Source organism: Alligator sinensis, unplaced genomic scaffold (genome assembly GCF_000455745.1).
Source record: "Alligator sinensis unplaced genomic scaffold, ASM45574v1 scaffold740_1, whole genome shotgun sequence".
NCBI classification, from domain to species: domain Eukaryota; kingdom Metazoa; phylum Chordata; order Crocodylia; family Alligatoridae; genus Alligator; species Alligator sinensis.
Window position 1 is genome coordinate 2,042,837 of NW_005841964.1, and position 7,492 is coordinate 2,050,328.

The window sequence follows — 7,492 nt, forward strand, 5'->3', positions numbered from 1 at the left end:
CGGAACACATCCCCCCCCCCGCCACAGGGCAAAGCCCTCAGTGGCGTCATCTCGCGCTTCTGCGCATGCCCAGGCCCCCGCAGGGCGCACGCGGCGGGCCTTCTCTGCGCTCTCCACGTGTCCTTAGTGGCGGGGCGGGGGGGGGGGGGGGGGGGGGGGAGGCAAGCCCACGTGGGGATGCTGCCCAGTCTGCAGGTTGGGGGCTTCCTACCCCCAGGCAAACCCCGGCTTGGGGCTGGGGCCAGGGAAGCAGGGGCGATGAAGGGCGCGAGGGGCAGAGGCTGGGGCGCGCGTCGCGAACTGCCATCTGGCTCCTGCCCCGCGCCGCCCAGAGCTGTGCTGGGACCCAGCTGCTATGTGCTAGGGCAGCGTGTCTCCTCAACCCGTGGGTTTCCGCCCCAAGAGTGGGTCGCAAGAATATATGAAAGCGTGGTGCACGTACTTTGAAAACGGATTCCCCTTGAGAAGGAGAGAAACGTGAGACTTTTCCCTTTTAGGCTGGCACCGTTCCAGCCTGCCAGGGGCTGCTTCCCCCCGCCTTTCCCCCATGGATGCTGTGGGTAGGGAACACTGGGTTGGGACTGGCCGTTGATGTTAACAAATGAGTTCTGGTGCAGGAAAGGGTTGAGAACCACTGTGCTAGGGGGTGAGGGGAGCAGGGCTAAGGGGACTTGGGGCACTAGGAGCCAAGGAGGAGAAGGGGGAATCTGCAGAGTGGGCAGTGCCAGCCAGAGTTGGGCCCAGCCCATTCTTGGCATAGACAAGCTCACCTGGGAGGTGCCCTGCTGCCTTGTGGAGAAATGCACTGGGCTTGGCCTCGCCCCAGGATTGGGGCAGCGGGGACCAGGCTTCTAAGGGGGCGGTGAAGATGGGGGACAGTTAATGTGGCAAAGAATAAAGCCCCAGATCGAGCCCTTCCCCAGGTACCTTCTGTAATGAAGACACCAGGCTCAAAAGTGAGTGGAGGCCCTGTCTTCTTAAAACCAACAGCTGCTTTAAAATAAATAAATACATACATACCATGTCTTAGTCACACTGGAAAACTACATGTATCAAGAGTTCTGTCAGGGTGGCAGCAAGTGCTTTGCTTTCCCAGTCTTTTGGGAGCCACTAGTAGAAGACAAGTTCCTGAAAGTTGAAACAGCTGCCTTGGTCCTAAACAGCGACTTTATTCAACTCTCACTGACTTTTTCAAGTTAAAAAAAAAAAAAAAAAGCTTTTTTTTTTTTCTCCTTTTTTGCTTGGGGTTTTTATTTGGAAGTTTGCCTAGGTCTCTGACAATCACTTTTTAAAAAAACATTTCCTGCATTGGCACCAGTAATAGGGTTTTCAAGGCAGATTATATTCCCCACCTGTACTTATACAGACAATTTGCTTTCAGATTTGTATCCTTTGTGACACCTGTGTAATTACGCTTAGGGCTGATGGAGTTGTGCAGGTGTCTGTAATGGCGCAGTTGGAAAACGGATGTTTTACTGGTGTCTTTGAGGGCAGGATTTGATCTTTCTTATTGGTGGTGATGTGCAGAGTAGAAGGAACCCTGTGTGAACCTTGCAGCCAAGAGTAAATCTGTGGACTTCTCCAGTGCTGCATTTGAAATGCGTTTCAAAATTGTGTTTAATAAGAAATCTATAATGGAAATGTGCTTCAGCTGGCTGATGGACAATATAATATTAAGCTGGAACATTGTAACCTGTAGTGTCTGATTATGTCAAAACTTTGTATTGTATCTTCTGGATACTTCTGCTACAGGAAGCAAACTAATTGTGGTCAGAATAATTAGTCTAAGCCAGGAGTTGGCAATGCCGAATTTGGCCTGTGAAGCTGGAGGGCTTTGCCTTTGCCCATGGTGGCATCAGGAAGAGAGGGGCTGGGCCCTGCCACTTCCAGCAGCCCTCCCAGCTCTGGTCTGATACAGGTTGGGTAGTTTGAGCAGCCTGTCAGCAGGGGGAGGAGAAGGGAGGGTTTTTTTCCCTGTGCTGGTACCTGGCAGCTGGGAGCAGTGTCCACACAACCAATGCTTCCTCAGCTGTGGCATGGGTACTGCTTCCAGCTGGTGGGGAGTTTTGGCGGGGCCAGGCATCTGCAAAGTATGGTCACCTATACATGCTGATGCCTGTTCTGATGCTTTCTAATTGGAGTGGTCCAGCAGCCTTGGCGTCTCGTATTCAGTGTTCCCGTGTTTCAAAACAGTGGCGGGGGCACTTTAACTAAAGCATCCCTACTGCCATTTTGAAGCATGGGTTGCTGAATACATGAGACACTGTAAGTGTTTTAATTAGTGGTTCCCGAGAGCTGCTCTAACTACTGCCCCCCAAAGCATGTGTAAGGATGCCCTATGTCCATGCTGCTGCTGCTAGTTTCCACACCACATCCCCTGCCCCAGCTATGGCATGGGTAAAACTTCCAGGCAGTGGGGAGCTGCTCTGCAGCCCAGGTTGGGGCGGGGTAGCATGGGCACAGTTTCCAGGTACCTGGTTCCAGCACAGCGGTAGCATGGGCACAGCTCCCAACTGTGTGGCCCTGGTGTGGGCACGAGCAAGGCTCCCCAGTACTGTCACACAGCTGAAGCCACCTGGCCTATATTGGACTGGAGCTGTGTTGTTTCAGCCTATGTTATGTAAAAGATTGCTGGCCCCTGGTCTAAACAGTTGCACGTATTCTGAAGCATTTGGAGATGACATACCATTATGCTGATAATTGTGGATATAGAGGTGCCAGACTATCCCAAGTCACTTTCTTATATATGGCCGTAGTATGCATGACCTGGTGCCTTGTTAATTGTGGCTGCAGTAGGCATACATTTCCTTTCTAACACTGGATTTATTTTCCTAACAGAGCTGCAGTAGACTGTGATAATCTTGATGGGAAGGGTACCATGCGGAACTAGATTGGACACAGCACTCATAAGAAACAATTCTGCACATATTAGGGTGGCCAAAATGTGATGTAATTGGGCACAATTTCTGAGATGCAATATCTCTTTCAAAGCAGCATTTTCTTTGGTATATGTGAAGCTAACAAAATACATGACTAGTATCTTTTTGTCATACGCTAGGTGGTACACTAGGTTCTGTTGACTTGCATAACTATATTGCTGAAAGAATAGTTTATTGGAGATTGCATCATGTTGACGTGTTACTGGGAGCCTGCCTCCTCTGCAACACAGTTCATCCCTTCTGTTCCTCGCTGGTCCCAAGCACAACGTCACTGGTTTCAGGAAGAGTTGAGGAGATTCTCCTGAAGGAGGGTGCTGAGGATGGTTGAAGAAGTGATGGCTGAATTTATTGCTGGTTAAAAGACACATACTGTGCAAGCGTGTCTTCTGTGAAACTCATTGAATTGGAAGGATAGAGTCATTTCTATCTTTATACCTCATGTTTTTCAGTATTGCCAGTCTTTTAGCTCTTCTAAAAAATAGTTTAATCTTTCCAGCTTTTAACTTGTTTGTAGAAGTCCCCTGATTTAAGAATTTGTATAACAGGCCAGTTTTAAGCTGAAGTCTTATGTGGATGCTAGTTGATAAGCTTGGTTTTATCTTGTTTGAATGTGAATCATGACTGATTTTGAAAGGCAAGGTTCTTCGATTAGATGTGATAGCTTTTATTAGATGAACTGAGTAGTTGGACTACGTAGCTGGTCTCATAAAAGAAATCACATCTACTCAAAGAACCTTGCCTGCCTACACCTTAGACCAACACTGCTACAACCAAAAACCCCACGACTGACTTTGCCATTCTTCCCCTAGTATTCTGGGAACTGGCTTAAAATGAGCTTTGGCTCTTCTGTAGGATTCTTCTCTTTTGTTATGCACAGGCTTAGGGTTAGCACAAGCCCCTTTGTGAACATGGATATTTGTTCATCCCAGTTGGAATAGGAAATGGATGACTGGGGAGGTCCTGTTTTTCTTCTCTTGCTCCTTTCAAGCAGCAAGATAAAGGAGTTATGTGGAGGGAAAGAAGAGTAAGGCCACCAGGGGCTTTTCAGAGAGCTCAACATTTTTAGCCAGGTTTGCTGTTACCAGTCCTTTGACCTCTTCAGGACTCTTTTCTCACCACTTACCCAGGGATGGTGTCAAAGTGTTATTTCTCTTCCTGATCTGAGGCTGAAACAGATTGTTATGGAACAGTACTGGTGGGGTTTTTTTGTTTTTCTTTCCCTCCCCCAGGACTTAGGTTTTGGGGAGTGGTGGTAAGGAAGAGAGAGAGAGGGATGTCTGCTTTGTTGCTTAAAGTTACTCCATGGTCTTTTTGGGGGTGGGGGGGTGGGGAGGGGGTTGCTGGTGTTAACATTGCCTCCTTCCTTTCCAGGTATCCTCTGGGACCTACTTTTAGAATTATACTAGCCAATGCGTTAATTCAGGGGTGTCAAAGATACAGCCCGTGAGCCAGATGTGGCCAGTGGAGCCCTGTCATCTGAACTGTGGTGCTGCCTGCGAGTCCTGGGCTGGGCCTGCATGTCACATGCTGAATGCCCCAGACCCAGCGCTATGCACTGATTCAGGCGTGAAGGGGTGGGACTGCTCTGCTGGGCTGGTCCAGGGCATGTGGGGCTAGCTGATCCAACTCACAGACTAGCCCCTCACTGGCCGGATGAGTTAGATACCACTGCTTTAGCTGATGGCTTTAAGGGGCTGATGGGCAGTTTGACTTCAAATGTTGCAATACTTTCAGATGTATCCTGTATTGGTGAACCTCTTTGTGCTATTCCTGAAGGTTCTATGTTACGGGTATCCATTTCCTCCTCTGTAATGCTAGAAATTGTTGCTGCTGTCTTTAACTGCACTCACTCCCTCTTCAGACCTTATGTGGTCTTTTTACATATGCATTACATTACATATGCATTACATGAATGATAGCATTAGACCTTGTGATTGCCAGAGGTGTGGACCTGGCAAATACTGTGTACTGGGTGGAGGTAGCACAGGGATTAGATGTTTGCTGCTCTCCTAAAACAAGGTATCCACTATTTTGATGAAGACTGTCAGTGTCTTGGTCAGAGAATCAGTTGTACCCATGTACTGTTGCTGACCTCCCTTAACACTTCCTATCTACCAGCTGTCAAGCCTCGGATTAATTGCTGGAATTCTCCTACTTGAAGCAGGCTTTGGGTTACAAAGCTCTCTGCACCAGCTCTGCCTATCCAGCAGGTCTGAGAGTATTTGGCACCCATGACTTCCTTCCAGGAGCACATCAGCAGCAGTGAATGCATTGGACAGACAACCTTTGTTAAATGGAAAATGCTACTTTAATTTAAATAGTAGGTACTAAGTGTTTAGAGCAGCCATTATCAGCCAAGGGAACTGCAAGATCCTTTAAAAGGTATTGCACAATATTAGCACAGCTAGGTGTGAAAACACTTACGTGTGATTTGCAAGGTAAGCTCAGAAATTTCAAACAAGAATCTGCAGTGTCAAAAGCTTTCTGACCTGTTGTGGTCTTTCTGAGTTCTTTGCAACAGAAGACTTGCTCTTGTTTTTTGACTATGGAAGACATGAGTGAAAGCTGAGAGCTGGGATTTTCAGAAGGCTACCTTCATTTTTAACAAGGTTAAGAATCGCTAGTTTAGAGAGGGGAAAGCATTTTGGAACAATACGTTGTAGTCATAAATCTCTCTTGCTCTTTAGGATTAGTAAGGCTAATGAAAGCTGCCTTCCTGAGCAGCTCCTTTGGGTTTGTTGTTTGTTTTATTTAGCCAGAGTCCTTTTGCTCTTCCTAGTTGAGGTTGTATTATACAAGTATTATTATAATGGAGGGTGACATACGAAAGACATTGCACAAGAACATGTATAAATGCTATTTTTGGAGCAGCATTGACATGATTAATGATGCATGAACAAGGAAGCAGAGACAGCTTCTTCAGACTTCAGCACTATTTCAAGGAATGGGGGGAATGCGGTATAAATTTGTATTGTGTTTGCAGTGTTATTGTAGGGTGGTAAGAATAACAGAGAAGAAGCAGGAAGTGTTGTCTCTCTTATAAGTATTGACCTGGAGAATCCTGTTTAATATTAGGCAGTTTGATACCTAACCTTTACCAGTGGAGTTTTATTGCCAACAAACATAATAATTTCGCTGTGACTTGTCATTATGAAGGATGTTTCCAGATTGCTTCTGGTGCGGTCCACTGCCAAAACTTTATTTTTTTTAATTGCAGCAGATACAAAGAGAGGTGATCTAGCAAAACATCTGTTTCTATTCAAAGTTACTTGGAAGTGAAACGTTGTCATTAATTGTTTCTATGCACTTTTGTTTTTGATGTGCATATTTATATTTTATTTTATACTACCACCCATTCTCTATTACCTCATGCAGAATGAATAAAAATGGATGACTTCTTTTTTAAATGGATTTTTGTTTGAAGTATGTCTTTTAGTTTTTAAATAATTTTAGCAATAAATTGGTGACCTACTTTTAAGGTCTAAACCAAGTATAATCTAACATTATATTTTAAATTTAATGAACCTTTCTCAGTATGAAATGTTAACTAAAAAAACTTGACATTTTGTTACAATTTTCAAATTGCTACTAAACTATAGGGGTAGAGGCAGTTGTAATGATCAGTGCAGACAGTCTAGTGGTGCTGTGTTTTTACTTTCTGTGTTTCTGATTGTGGGAGGGTCAGCTAAAAGATAGTTAAGTTTTACCTGTGTGTGATTTTAAATTCTTAGATTTCTATGAAAGTAGTATAATAGGTATGAATTCCCAGTTGTTTTCTACAGATATAGGGACAAAGGATATTCAGTGAAAATACTTTCCACTGCTACATGGATGAAGATTGCCATTTCTTTCAGCAGAAATAAGATCAGACTGAGCATTTCACTGTTTCTATTTGGGTGCTTCCAGAAATCTGGCATGATGCGCCAAAAGCTGGCACGTGCATCTTATTAAATAAAGTATGCTCCACAGGAGTTTTATCATCGCAGATCTAGTGCTCGGCCCCCAGTTGGCCTTGAAACCTGAATCATAGTTCTAGGCAAGGCCTGTTTGTCGTTTACATGTTTTTCTACAATATCAGCATGTGTCCAATGGCCTGTATTAAGGGACTGATTTTTGTAAAGATCTTCAACCAAAAGCATATGCGATGGGACTTGTGCGGGCCGGGAGCGACCCGAGCCCTTTTTGCGCTGCACGCAGGCTGTGGCCAGCAGCCCGGGCACGCCAGGGCGGAGAGGGAAGGCCTTCGAGCTGGAATTAGGCACGGACGCGTAGCGGTAGTTTAAAAGATTGTTTACTTACACCGAGATGGCAGTGGTGTAGGCTGGAAAGCTTGATTAAGTTGCAGTTACAGACAAACAACACAGACGGTCTCGTGGAGGTTGCTAGGCTCCACGGTGCAGAGCTCCGGATGCTCTGGGTGAACGAGCCACCAAAATAGGAATCGTAAATACGTCTTATAAAAGTTGCGTTCGAAGACGGGAAGAGGTGGGCGGTGGATCAGGCTGCCACGCTCCTCTGGATCTCACACAGGGTTTCTATTACCCTGCCGTGTA

The 7,492-nt window shown here is 45.9% G+C and overlaps 1 protein-coding gene across 1 annotated transcript in view; it reads left to right on the top strand.

Moving 5' to 3' along the window:
* The window catches only part of DNAJC3 (DnaJ heat shock protein family (Hsp40) member C3), a 79,103-nt gene that overhangs the window by 26,099 nt on the left and 45,512 nt on the right, over positions 1 to 7,492 (top strand). The window lies entirely within an intron of this gene.